This window comes from Argiope bruennichi, chromosome 3 (genome assembly GCF_947563725.1).
Source record: "Argiope bruennichi chromosome 3, qqArgBrue1.1, whole genome shotgun sequence".
Classification (NCBI taxonomy): domain Eukaryota; kingdom Metazoa; phylum Arthropoda; class Arachnida; order Araneae; family Araneidae; genus Argiope; species Argiope bruennichi.
Genome location: NC_079153.1, coordinates 124,525,757 through 124,541,088, shown reverse-complemented (window position 1 = coordinate 124,541,088; position 15,332 = coordinate 124,525,757). Strand labels below are relative to the sequence as shown.

At 31.8% G+C, this 15,332-nt stretch overlaps 1 non-coding gene and 1 pseudogene across 1 annotated transcript; one reads left to right on the top strand and one right to left on the bottom strand.

The window, feature by feature from the left end:
- Window positions 1-498: 498 nt before the first annotated feature.
- Window positions 499-644, bottom strand: LOC129964309 (U1 spliceosomal RNA; annotated as a pseudogene).
- A 918-nt stretch (window positions 645-1,562) lies between these two features.
- LOC129964367 (U6 spliceosomal RNA) lies at window positions 1,563-1,668 on the top strand. Its single transcript, XR_008784148.1, has one exon. It is a non-coding gene; the product is annotated as a U6 spliceosomal RNA (small nuclear RNA).
- The last annotated feature ends 13,664 nt before the right edge of the window (window positions 1,669-15,332 follow it).

The following is a 15,332-nucleotide window of genomic DNA, read 5'->3' as shown; positions in this document are numbered from 1 at the left end:
TATTAAATGAAGTTTGAATGCTATTAAATGGTCAATAAGCTATAGAGGACCTTAAGATTTTCTACCATGCCGTTTCTTTTATTCACACAGGGAAAAATAAATAATTTTGAATTTTATGCAAGATAAATGTCTTAATATTAATAATAAGTTATTTTTAAGTGAATTTAAAATATACCTAAACATCAAGGAAGAAAGCGGGATTCTGCCATGGCAGCCAATCATCCTACTCGTGTGACGTCACAAATAAGTTGTGAGGCCTTGTTTTACGAAGGTCGTGATTCGACACGCAGAACTTATGAGTTTGAGATGCAGAAAAGCCATGTAGGAAAAAACTGTCTCTTGATCATCTTCATATGGTAAGACAAGTGATATAAATACTCATCGTTTGAGTTAGTGGCAGTAACAACCGAAGCATATCTTGAATAAGTGTCTCTCTGCCTGGTGTGTGTGACGTGAAAGTAATTACAGTATCCACTTTTTTTTTTTTTTTCGTAAATATCTGGGACAGCGCGACCGCAGTCCCAGGTACCAAAATTTATGCACCCCAAGCAACCGCGAATTGCGGATGTGGCGTATGTCAACCCTCCGAAGTGCAATGGAAGGCCTTCTTCTTGATCAAGGCATCCCCAGTGCCAATTAAGTATGCAAGAAATCAGCCTGTGAAACTTCATATCTATCATTCTCCAATTCTAAAAATGGTAACTTGACTTGACAAAAATGATTTTATATCTTTGTAGATTCTTGAATTCCATTGTCAATCCGAAGATCGACTTTAGATTTCCTCCACACTGTTAAAACAAACTTTCTCATTCTATCCTAACACAATATCGCACGTCAGTCAGACAAGAAGAATTTTAAGAATCACTCCTTTCTTTTGTGGGAAATTTTCAGAAGCAAAAAAATTTACAGGACCATAATACTATCAATCCAAGTGATGAGGCATGGCGATATGCAAAAATGGAATGCCTTGTCAAAAAAAAGAAAGGCTATCTTTTGGTAATAGAATAATGCATCTTCTAATCTCTCTGGTGATGGAAGAATTTTTCTCTTCGAAATAGTATCTTCGCTTTTCATTGGAATTCATAATAGGTGTTTTATTTGTAATTTGTTCTATTGTGTTGTCGTTTCAGCTTTGCACATTTATTTGTATCTAGAAAAAGAGTAGCACGCACAGATGATTTCGATGCATGGAATGCGAAAATGGAAGGAAAAAATAAAAACACCCCGGACGGATATTTGTTTTTTAAAAACAATCAAAACAAAGTTTTAATTAGCCAGTTTACTTTCAATCCGGAAATCACATATCGTTTTACACTTTGGATGGCACTCTTCTGTTATGCGTTCGTTTCTTGAAGTGATATTCCGAACGAGAAGAATATGACTTTGCGACTTTTAAATGTTCGATGTCGATTTCTGGCCGAACATCGGGCAATGCTCAAATGAAATCTGAAGTAATAATTCAACATTACCTCTCGTAAACATGCAATTTCCGGTGCATTACCACTATGTAAGTTAGCAGAGCTACAATAGGGTATATATAGTAACCGTCATTGAATAATTCAGAACTCTCTTCAGCAGTACATGTACTAAAATTGATAGGATAAGAGAAGATTAGCATGGCCTCTGCGCAAGGATGATATGCGAAATCGTGAAGCGTTTCGCATTTTTTGCTTGATACGAATTTCCTTTGGAGAATGTTCTTGTTGCGTGTCGGATAAGTGCAATGTCTCGTTAAAGTGTAATTAAAACAAATTATATTTCGAACGCTTTGTTAATTTTAATAAATCTTTTATAGCAATTAATATGTTTTCAGAATTCAAAAATAATTTATGAAATTGGAAATTAGGGTTTCACTTCTCGGAACATTGAAAGAACTCGCAATTTTATGCAGTGTTATCGCGACTAAGACAAACCCTCTGATGTTCTTCAAGATTGATAGGATGTTAAGAATTATTCTTTTTCCGAATGAGGGCGCTGCGTCGCCTCTCAAATAATCCCAATTTTTAGAAATGTATCATTCGAGTATGTGTGCGTGTGTCAGTGATGACTAAAATAAAAGCCGTTAGCGGAAGTGGTGTTACCTGTTTTTCCCTCGGTAGTTGTTGGGGTGAGTTTTGATTTGATTTCTTATAACTTAATTGCAAATACATTTTTTGGTGTCAGAAGTGGGATGTGTTGAGTATGGTGTTTTTTCGGTTGTTTGCATTTGAGTTTTGAGCTTGTCTTGGTATAATTTGTTGTTTTAATTGTGTTTTTTAGAGGTTTTACTGGTCAAATTTATATGGAGATATTTTGATCTAGTTGTCGGGTAGATTTTAGCGATTTATTGATAATATTTTTGTGTATTAAGTACAGAAAAGGTCGTTTGGTAATTTGAGGAAGTACGAGTCGCGGTTAGTTGCGGAGGAGATTGGTTTGGATGTTACGGAGGACCTAAAATTAATTGATTTGAAAAAATTAATCGAAAAGAGCGAGGTATTTAAGAAATAACCGGATTTCGTACAAATTAAAGAAGGAAAAGGAAAATGAGATAAAAGAAAATGAAGTAAGGAGGTTGGAAATGGAACGGGTAAAACTGGCACAATTAGAAAGACGGTTGGAATTGCAAAATGGGTTGAATGGTTCAAGCCAAGGTGATTTGGATGCATCAAATCAAAGTGTTGAGAATTTGACTAAAATTATCAAAACGTTGACCATTCCCATACCTACTAGAGCAGAGTCCTTTAATTTGTTCTTCCAATCGTTGGAAAAAGCGTTTAAAACCAGAAACGTGCCAGACGGTTTGAAAGCGGAGATCTTGTTAAATATGTTAGGAGAAAGGATTTCAAATGTATTGGTTTATGTAACTGAGGAAGACATTGCGAATTACGATAAACTTAAAGCTATCGTTTTGAAGGAATTTCAGCCCATCCCCCAGGGTGTTTGGATCAGTTTCGCAACTCGAAAAAATTTCCAACAGAGAATTATGTGCAATACTCATCTCGATTGAGTGCTGATTTCGAATATTACTGCAGCTTGAGATAGGGATGACGAATATTTTACGAGCGGTTATTACTTAACCAATATCAAAAAGTCACAAATACAAGTGATCAATACTTTTCAAAGAGGGGTGTGATTCAAATCCTTGATACGATCTTACTGGTGATATTTCGATTACAGGTTTTGGATCCCGATAGAAAGTAACAATCGATACGATATCACTGAAATTTACCGGAGCAGTGACTTCACTGGAAAGTAACAATCGATACGATCTGTCCAATGGAAGCTGGCGAACATAACAGAAAAGGAGAAATCTATGAACAGATTGAAAAGTGAACGGACCGGTTATTCGAATCATCGTATCACTGAATTGCATATCACTGAAATTTATAGGAGCGGTGACTTCACTGGAAAGTATGAAGTCGCCGCTCCACTTCATGAGAGTAACCGGTCTTACTGGTATTCGTATGTGTTGATGCCCTGTTCCATACAAATCGTTCTTAATTGCTTGTGATTTGACTTTGCATATACTCCATTTACTGCTGGTGCCATCTATTGGTAGAATATAGAACTAAAGTAAACAATTTAAAGATATGACATTTATATTTAATTCAAATTTTTCAGAAAATGGTTTACTCCAATACAAAAATTAAATAAATAGTTTTGAAAAAAATCAAATTTAAGAAGTAAGCTGAAATAGATAATTCAATCACACGTTACTTAAATTAGTAAATTAAGTATTCATTACAATTAATAAATTTTATATTTAATATTAAATAATAATTTTAAATTAATAATATGATTTAAATAACAGATATTTGGAACAAATATTTAAAAATAACAATAGCAAAATTATTTGTTATTCAAAAAATCGTGGATTATGCATCTCTAGCTTGAGAGCAGTTGAGGATTTTAAATCGGTATGTCAATTGATAGTTTCTGATAAACTATATAGTGAACTTGATAGCGAGTTAAGAACTCATGTGGCGGTAAAGCAGGGAGAGTCATGGTTTAGACCTCAGGTTTTAGGCAGGGAATGTGATATTTATTTGGCTTCAAAGGGTAAACAAAAAGAGTCTACGTCTACGAGACTATATTCAGGTGTTGGGAGTGAAAGAAGTGAAGTGTCTTTGGCTAACAAACACCGTAATTATAACAATAAAGCTATATCTAATGTGTATCTATCTAGTGCGAGGAATGTGAAGTGTAGATTTTGTAACACTAGGACCCATCTGTTATCTAATTGTATCGAGTTTAAAAAACTTTCAGTGAACGATAAAGTAAGCTTTGTGAAAGGTAATCATTTGTGCTCCAAGTGTTTTTCTTTGGAATGTTGTGCGAGAACTTTCAAATCGAGAAATTGTTTCTGTGGTGGTCCGCATCACACTCTTCTTCATTATAAGAGATGATAGTGAGGGTAAAAACACGCAGCCTGATACTGCAATAAGTACGCAGTGCAATTCATCTGTAACTAGTACAGGTGTACCTACAGTTCTTTTGCTTGCATGCAGTGTTTAAATTTGAGTAAAATGATAAGAATTTTGTGTGATAATGGTAGCGAAAGAAATTGGTGTACGATATCATTGGCTAATTGCTTAAAATTGAAATCGATTCGGAAAGAATGATTCTGTTTTTTCTTTTGGTTCTGTCGAGCCTGTGAAGAGAACATATGACGTCGGAGTAGTAACCCTCATCAGCCGATATGACCCTGATCAGCTAATTTCTGTAGAAGTACTAATAGCCGATACAATAACTACAGCTACTATGGCTATTCCCAACTCAGATGTCCGGAAAGGTATGCAGTTGTGAGGCTTAAATCTTGCCGACACGTGTGAAAGCAAGGCAGAAATTGAGATTTTGATTGAAAGGGAAGTATTTTGGCGGATAATAGATGCATTTCACATTGAGAAATTAAACAACACAGTGACCTGTGTTCCTACTATTTTTGGGTTTGCATTACAGGGTACTCAAAGCGGAAGTAATGATCCTTGTTCACCAAATTTCTTAGTGACTGCGTGAGATGTTCAGGTTCTATGGGACTTGGAAACGTTGGGCATCAGAGATGAGACTAGGGATTGCAATACCGGACCAAAATTTCAATACCGGTATTCGGTATTTTTTAAATCTTAATACCGGGATACCGGTTTTAATACCGGTATTAGAAATTTTAGAAAAAGAAAGAAAACACAGGTGTTTCTTTGTTTTATTTGCCAGTTTTGTTAGAGAGTGTAAATATCACAAAAAATAATTTGTAACTTATAAATTATAACAGTTTATAATCATAAAAGAGTAAAGAAAAATCTTATTAATTTAAATCACAAAAAAGTGTAAATATCACTATTTAGTCTGTGGTACTATTACAAATTTTTTGAAATGTGATCTTAAAAAACATAATGCATCAATTGTACTGTCATCAAGCCTGAAAAGTGATTTTGTGTAAAAATTACCAGCTGTCGGAAACGCTCTTTCGGCATCTACGCTAGTTGGAGGTACTGTTAGCAATGCGCGATATACTTTTTCCAAGTATTTACCACTAAATCCCTCATCTTCAAACAAATCGACTTCTCGTCGGAGGGTTTTGGATATAGCAGATTTCTGTATTGTATTTCGGTTTGTTGAAATTTTTTTATTTATCGCTAATTCTAATTTTTGTTCAAGAGACAATTCCTTTTCACAATCGACAGTAGTGACATCATGATCTTCGATAATTGAACCGAATTCTTCTGAATGTGGATAAATTTGTGGGTAAAAAATTTTAAGAAAATTTACTCTAAACTTAATCAGATTTGAATTGGTTCTTTTCTTTTCCATTTTCATTTTTAAAATCATTATAATTATGTAAATACCATAAGACATTTTTTTATTTTGGTATGCCTTTCTTCTTTGCGATTTTTCAATATAATTCTTCAGATAGTGATGTGTGATGTTCTTTCAGTGACTGCAACATGAAACTTATTGTTGCATTAGCTGTTAATAAATTAGAATCTCTCCGACATAATGCCTCAATAGTCAGTTTTATTATAAGTAGAGCTGATATAGTTCTGGATATTGTCGAATTCACTGTCTGAAAAATTAATTTACAGATTTAAGTCGATTATTGCTTTTTGGAATTGATTTCTCAGTTTCAAAACTCGTTCCATCATTAGGAGTAAACTGTTCCAACGTGTTTTAGAATCTAATATTAACATATATTCTGTTTTATTTTCAGTTAGTATATATTTTAGTAATATATCCTTTTTATAGGGGAACGTTTAAATATCTTAACAATTTTTCGAACTTTATAAATTATAGGAAGCAATTCTTGATAGGTTAATATTTCATCCTCATTAGCAATATCTTCTTCAACAATTACATGGTCATTATCTTCATTGTCAATATCACTCTCACTATTACTCTTTTCAAAGTTGGAATCCGAAGTTTCTATATCCACAGCATTTGGATTCTTCTGTTCTTTATTTTTTTTAGTATAATACATCTATTATTCCTAAGTGAATTCCATGTACATAGCACAATTGCTGATTTGCACCAATCAACTTTCCAACTTTTTTCATAATTGTTGCTCCATCAGTCGTTATGGATACAATATTTTCTTTCAGGGATAATCCATGTTTCGCTCATTTATATTTAAGCAATTAATTAAGCCATTAATTAGCTAATTTATTTCGCCCGTTTGGAAGACATAAAAACAAAACCGTATACTATTTTGCTATGTTCGCGATACCTGAACATATAGTGGAGACAATTTTAAAAATTTCTAGTAAATACCGAAAAACCGGTATTTAAACTTGTGAATACAGGTATTACAAAATTGCACAAACGGATCAAAATACCGGTATTCGGTATCCCGGTATACCGGTATTGCAAGCCCTAGATGAGACTGAAATGAGTGTAACCGATAGGGAATTAATTGTTAGACCAATTTAATAGGGACCTAGAATTTAAAGATGGAAGATATGAGGCCAAGTTGTTCTGGAGGACTGATCCCAGAGAATTGGAGAACAACTTTAATCTGGCCAAGAGGTGATTCGACGAATTGAAAAAGGGGTTCAATAAAAATGAATGGATAGCTAGTGCTTATCACGAAACAATAAGTGATCAGGAAACTAATGGAATAATTGAAGAATGTGGTAGGGATAGAATGAATATTTCATGCCTCATAGAGCAGTGGTCAGAGCGGATAAGGAAACAACTAAAGTTCGCGTGGTTTTTAATTGTGGCTCTAAATCTGGACAAAACTTTTAATGTATTTTTAATGATAGGAATGGCTCCTGAAGATCGTAAATTTTTGAAATTTCTTTCGAATGGAGGTAGCGATCATGAGGACTATAGAATTATGCAGATGACTAGATTACTCATCGGATGCTAAACTTCTCCGTTTATTTAGAGTGCAGTTATTAAACATCACATTACAAAATTTGAAGCCGAAAGACCCGATTCAGTGTCAATGCTATATTCTGGTTTGTATGTAGATGATTTGTATTTTGGTACGGAGAATGTAATGGAAGCGTTTATATTATCGTCAGATGCTGTGACAATTTTGAGAAGTGGTGGGTTTAAGTTGTGAATAAGGTCCAACAATAGTGACTTGAGAGCTTTGTGAGTCAAAAACGGATTTTGTGAGAGTAAAGAAGGCGTTGAGTTGAAAGTGCTGGGGCTAAATTGGAACCCCGACAAAGATATTTTGTCGTTGGAAGTGAAAGGGTTGGTGGATTGGGAGGTTTGAACACTACCAAGCGTTGTTTCACAGACTGCAGCGAGAATTTTAGATCCTGTGGGATTGATTGCACCCTTTGTAGTAAGAAGTGTTTATTACAAGAGATCTGGGAAAGTGGTATGGACTGGGATGATGATTTACCACAGGATTTGCGACTTAAGTGGATTACATGGTGTAACGAAATTAGGACGTTGAAGGAAATAGTTATTCCTAGGAATTGCTTACAGGATTGTGGGAAAGGATTGGCAGAAATTCATATACTTTGCGATGCATCGCACAGGGCCTACGGGGCAACATCCTATACAAGGTATGTCGATAACACTAGAAAACGTAGTGTCCTTTTTGAAGTCAAAAAATAGAGTAGCTCCACTTAAAACATTAACGATACCTAGGTTGGAATTGTTGGCTGGTGTGATAGGAGTTAGACTTTCGAAATTTCTAGAAGGTGTTTATTATAAAATTGTTGGGAAGTTCATATTTTGGACAGATTCTCAGATAGTGTTGTAGTGGATTAGAGGAAATACCAAGAGGTGGAAACAGTTTGTGGCGAATCGTGTTGCAGAGGTGCAGGAAAAGTCGAATCCGAATGATTGGTTTTATGGGATCAATTCATGTGACGCAAAAGTAGCATGTCATGAACTTCTACGCAAGGTATTTAAGTTTCATCTGCACTGCTTTCGTCGATCAGTCTGCCATTAACGTTCTTCGCCAAGTATGAAGCGGGTTTTTTTGTTTACATTTGAAGTTATAATTTTCGAGTCATTTTCTTTCCTCTTATTATGTGTTAAAAGAAGAAACAATGGTGTGCTGATGGATACTTTAATGCGAAACACAAGAGTGACTGTCATGATAAAATATTTTCTTATTTTCCTTTCAACAATCCTGACTTGGGTTGTTACCTGTGATATAGATTTTTTCAAACCTTCGAAGTCAGTGATATACCCTATCATTTTGAAGAATTCATTCAGTGTGTGTCCATTTATTAAATCGTAAATGGAATTCCATTAATCGTAAATGTTTCAGTAATTTTTTAGAAAAATTCTTCGAAAGGAAGAATTTGGTAAGCGATTTGCCAACAAAAACAATCAAACAAAATCATGAGAGCATTTCTAATTTACTTTATTCACATTTGATGAAATTTCTGGTAATTTTGAATATGTTTAGAAGGTTTTAAAATGTTTACATGAATATTACATTACATTTTCTACAAAATCTTATCTAAATTTAATTAATGTAAGTAAACAAACTTCTGCTGCAAAACTAACAACTGCTATAATGCTAAACTTAGGTGAAAGTGAATAAATTTCTTAAAGATTTATTTAATAAATGAATCCTTTACTAACTACTGAAAATCGAATTTTCTTATTGACTGTTATAATATATATAATTGATGTATTTTATTAAAGGTGCTTTTAATTTCATAAATTGAATGCTATATATAAGAAATATATAAATATTTAAGTTTTGAAAACACATGTCATTTAATTAAGTATATAAATTAGTTAAGTATAAAAACCATTAATTAACGTCAAATAATTTTTGCATTTTATTTTTAGTTTTTGGCATTATAATAAAATGCATTATGAGGTTTTACTTTTTTATTATGAACCTTTAAGTTTTCTTTATCTTTTAGTAATTCATGTTATCCAGTTGTTGCTGGGTAATCATGTCTAATAACAAAAGAGCAAAATGGATGGCTTCAGAAAGCATTATTACTAGTTTTCTAATTACATTTGCAGATTTGTGATGGATTCAAAGAGAATTTATATCAAACAGCTTTTCTATTGTTAAAAATGAAATATCAATAGTTTATTGTATTTAAACTGAAATTGACTGTTATCATAATATCATGTTATACCATTGTGCACCTCAGTAATTTCTGTTTTAATAAATGCAGGTCTTTTCATTGAAAATCAATTTCCATATCAACATTTATTATATGATTTGTATTCTCAACTTCATTGCATGCTTCACTCTTTCTGTTTCTTTAACATATCAATTTTGAATTTTAAAATTCTGTACAAGCATAAGTGTTTCTTCCAACTCCTCTTTATATCATGACCTTATTCTTGCTTATTAAATTTACTGTATTATATGTTTTTGTTTTATTTTATGATATTCATTTAATGTAATTTTTATTAATGTAACTTTAACATTTAAAAAAATTTCATAAATGTTCTGCTTAAAAAGTATATTGTTCAACATTATGTTTTTATTGGTGATAAAAAAAAAAAACTATTTAGTATCTAGGATGTTTCTGTTGAATAAATGGATTTCATCATTTACATTGACATTATTGTCATACTGTGTTTATATTTTTTCCAAGTTTCTAGAAAAATAAATGTTGCTAAATAGTTTTTTAGTTTTATGAATTAGTGAATACATTTAAATATCCATTTGATCATATTTTTTCAAATAATTATCTTATATATTTTATCTATTTTTTGTAATGTGTAAATAAAAAATCTGAAAGCATAATTTTGTTTGTTTTCCTTTAATGATCTCTACAAATTAAAATGAAATAACTGATTCATAAGTTGCATAGATTTTTAAAAAAGGTATCTATACCCTTTATATTTCATTATTTGAAATTGTAAACATAGTTTATTCAATATATATTAATTTAAGTTACATATTCTTTCCTCTGAGCAAACTGAAAATATCAAAGTCTGAATATTAATAAAAATCATTCATGTATCATTCGAGTATGTGTGCGTGTGTCAAGTGATGAATAAAATAAAAGCCGTTAGCGGAAGTGGTGTTTCCTGTTCTTACCTCGGTAATTGTTGGGGCGAGTTTTGGTTTTGGTTTTGGTTTCTTATAACTTAATTGAAAATACATAGGAAGACGGAAAAAGTTGGGAACACTAATTATCATGAATGAAAAAAACGCTAAAAACTCAAAATTGGAGGAGGAAATTTTTAAAAGAACCATTTTGAGTGAGAGGATGAGGAAGTGTTTTCCGGGTTAGCATTTGTTATCTTGCCGATATCAAATTAGTAATTCGCCAAAAATATATTGAGATTATTTGCGGTCAGAATGAGGGAATAATAAGCATAACAATTTGTTTTCGACTATTCAATTATTTCCTCTAAAACTGAACTAAATTTTATACTGGAAGGCTGGTGTGTTCCTAAAAATAAACAGAGAAATTAACATAGTCTTGGGAAAAAAATTAAACTGAAATTTATATTTCTAATTTTTATCAACTGAAGGTACTCAATACTATCTATTCGGAGAAAAAAATTAATTACCAGTTCGCATACCTCTAAAATTGGAAGCATTATTTAAATTGAAATTTTTTCTATAATTCATGGAGCGCAAAGCGTTCAGGCCCGTTTCCCATGATCGCTCGTCTCATGGCAGATCTGGTGTGAGAGGTGTCGGCTCAGCTTCATTCTTAGGTGCTCCCACCGTCTCTCAATAGGCGGTTGAGATTTCCTGTGACAGGATATTATAAAAATTCGTCGGTTTTCAGGTGTTCGGCTCTTTCTCCCTCTTGTTAGGGTGTAGGTAATAAAAAGACGACCCTGAACACTTGGCGCTTCCTCCGCGTGGCACTGCAAGGTGTAGTTTGCCCTCTTTCAGAGATGCATAATCCACGATTTTTTGAATAACAAATAATTTTGCTATTGTTATTTTTAAATATTTGTTCCAAATATCTGTTATTTCAATCATATTATTAATTATTATATGGAGCGGTGACTTCACACTTTCCAGTGAAATCACCGCTACGATAAATCTCAGTGATATGCAATTCAATGATACGATAATTCCAAAAATAACCGGTCCGTTCACTTTTCAACCATTCACAGATTTCTCCTTTTCTGTTTTGTTCGAGAGCTTCCATTGGACAGATCGTATCGATTGTTACTTTCTATCGTGATCTAAAACCTGTAATCGAAATATCACCAGTAAGATCGTATCAAGGATTTGAATCACACCCCTCTTTGAAAAGTATTGATCACTCGTATTTGTGACTTTATGATATTGTTACGTAATAACCGCTCGTAAAATAGTCATCATCCCTACTTATGCTGCTTTTTGCTGGTTCCCAGTTCGAGTCTGAAAACCGACGAATAATTTTCCTATAATTTGTTCATTTTAAATTTCTTTTCCTTATTATTGAAATACTAATTTTACAATCATTACGAATTCAACAAATTTTCCTGCTTCATAAAATAAAAATTGCCATCAAAATATCGATAAATTTAATTGAAATTTTAAGTGTCGAGATCTTGCACGTGCGCAGAGATCATCCGTATCCTTCGCACTGTGCTTGCAGACGAGATTTCCATCGCATTTAAAGAAGTGGTTAATTGTATTAAGAGCAAAGAAAGCGACAGTTTGATGTTTCTGTTTTTAAATTCGTAAACTCTGACTTTCAGTTTTTTTTTTTTTTTTTTTTTTTTTTTTTTCTTCTTTTATTATCATGTCAAAAGAATAAAGTTAATGCTACTGGTTAGATGCTTTTGCTCTTCCTTCTAAAATTTAATTCTGTTTGTTATTTGGAATTAATATTTCTTTATCAGAAAATATGCTAGATTATAAAATATTCCATGTGGGTTATAGAAAGTTGACAAGGTTTATTTCAGTTTGAAGTTCAGAAAAAATATAAAATGTTTCGATAATAGTCCTCTGTTTATAATAAAATTTATTATAATTCCTAAAAAAAATTTAGTGTTTGATGAATTCAATTTCATTTAAACTTACTAATATAACGAAGTATACAAAGCGAAAATATTATAATCGTCAAAAATTTCAACTCCAGATTTTGACAAAAATTTTAATATTTCAGATTTCCCTGAGTCCATAAAGAACAGTTTGGAAATTATGCCAGTCTATAAGTCTGTGAATACAATAGCTCAAAAACGTCTTGAAATAAACTGAAAATTGATTTTGTGATTTTTGCAACAAGTTTGTAGAATTCTATCAAATTTTGAATGCAATTCATTAAGTGTACATCGGTTTAGCTGTTTGAGTATAAGGGAGACAGTAAATAGCTATACGAATAAAATCAGTATACAAATTGAGCATCTAAAGTTAGATGTCGAATTTTGAATTAAATCTGTCAGAGTGACTGTTTGTTGATTTGTACTTTCGTATACATGTAAACGCGATAATTGAAAAACACAAACGACTTACATCAATGAAATTTGATATGTTATCCTGATATTGAAACTGCAGTTATGTGTTAAATTTTGATTTCAATCGGTTGAAAAACTGGGATTCACCATATTTGGTATTCTCCACCGTATTATGAGACACAAAATTCAATGCGAGTGTCTGAAAATAAAAATCTGAGAACTTGTGGTGTTGACTGTATTGTCCAATATCGATTATTTTATGGTGTGAGGGAGGTAATATACTGTAAAAGAATATACTGTAAAGTTGCGGGGAGATCATTCCTACTGGTTCTATTGAATAAGTTCCTTTAAAAAAACTTAATTCAAGAAAAAAGGAAAGTTTTTTCCCCCCATATAATACAAAAATCGAATGCTTAAACATTGTTGTGTCCATCCGATATAAAAGATTGTCTTCTTACCATTTGCTTGGCGCAGCTTGGCCAAAAATGGCTTTTGCGCCAAAAAAACCAACCAACAAACAAACAAAACCGATTTAAAAGATGGACAGAAACCACTATATCTTCATTCGATTGCATTATTTAATAACAAGGTTTAGAGTGAAACATAACATTGAAGGTGAATAAAGTATTGTATCTGTTTTTTTACCTATTTAATTATATACTTATATATCCAAGCAGAGCCGACCTTCTCTATGAAGGGGCCTGGATGAAAAAAACCATATGGAGCCCTAAATTGTTTGCAAAGTACAAAAAAAAAAAAAAATACGTACACATATTACAATTTAATGTTTATTGAATGCGTTATTCTGTTTTTGCTATAAATTACTTCAGGAAAATTACAACTTTTTACAATTTCTTTTTCGATGCTTAGTATAGCAAGTACATTTAAGCATTATGCATACATGCTTGACCGAAGGCAATTCTTTAATAATTTTAATTTGCTAGAAAAGCGCTCCACATTTACTATATTAACAGCAATGTAAAGAAAAATTTTAAAACAGTTAATACATTTAGAAATAAATCATTATAGTTATTAATTAGTATATATTGCAATATGTGTTGAGCGTTATTTACATCCCTTTCATTCAAAATCAAATCCCGCAGCAAAACAATTACTTGGATTAAGTTTTCATTTACATCGTTAATATAAAACGTTACAAAATTTTGGAACATTTTTCTAATTCTTGTTTTCCTAAAGGTTTCATATCAGTGATTTATTTGAAATACTTTTAAATCTCCTATCTGTGCAATAACAGTATCAATTACAGAGTTGAAAAATAAGACCTAAATTCATCAATCGGGATTTCTATAATTTCATCTTTTGCATTTTGAATTATATATTTTCTCTTTTTTCAAATTCATTTTTCAGGAAAAGGTTCTGAAAAGTTCAAATTACGTGCTATCGCTTCTGCTTCGTCTGAAAATGAGCTAAATATTGTTCTTAAATTTTGAATTTCAGTTTTAATATTATTGACTAAATTAAAAGCTAATCGAGAAAAATTGTTTTTACTTGAAATAGTTTATTGAGAGTGCTACTTTTCAGGAATATTGTAAGCCATACTATTATCATAAAATAAATATCATTTCTTGTATTGAATCCAAGATATTTAGCTTCGGATACCGCTGCATTATTGTTATTTGCATCAATAAATTCTTCTAAGGCATTAGAAGTTTGTTAAAACTATATATACACTACTTTAACTGTATCTATTTTGGTTTCCCAACTAGTGTTGCATTATGGTTTAAGATTAATGATTAAATGCTTTTGTAAAATTTCCCATATTTTTGAAGATGCAGAAAATAAGCAATATAAATGTTGCAAAATAAAAAAAATACAATATATACTGCTGGAAGCGGTATCACAAATTAATAAATTAAAAGAGTGTCAAAGGCAAGGCACATAAATTGCACGAGGGTTTAGAGCAATTATTCTAGATTGTACACCTTTATATTTCCCTTTCATGTTGCTACCGTTGTCGTATGCCTGTCGACTACTATCCATAATATTTAAATCAAGCTCACTTTATATTTCCAATATAGCATTTGCTAGTTCTTGTCCAGTCACATCAATAAACCCTATAAATGAAACATTTGTAATTAATCTTTTTTGCTCAAAATTTACATACCTAATAAAGACTGAAGTTTGTTTTTTATGGGAAATATTAGAAGTAGAATCCGTTTGAATATTGTAATACGTAACCGCTTTTGTGTCATTTTTAATTTTATTAAGAACTTCATTTCCTAACACAGGAATAATTTTTTCTTGTGATGTATGTGTTGAATCATGCACAATTCTAATTTTAGAGTTTTTTATTCTGTTTATATGATTCATAAGTACAGAGTCGTATTTTACTTAATAATTCGATTAAATTTAAACATTTCCGATCTTAGGCGTTCCAGTTATTGCATGGTTTTTCCAAAGTAGAAGATTATTACATACTAAAAATAGAATCATATTTAAAATTCTTTGAAACAGTAATCTAAGTCTTTCGTTTCCTTATTTATATGAACTTGATTTGTTTTATCAATAGTCGAACATAAATTTAGTAGTTT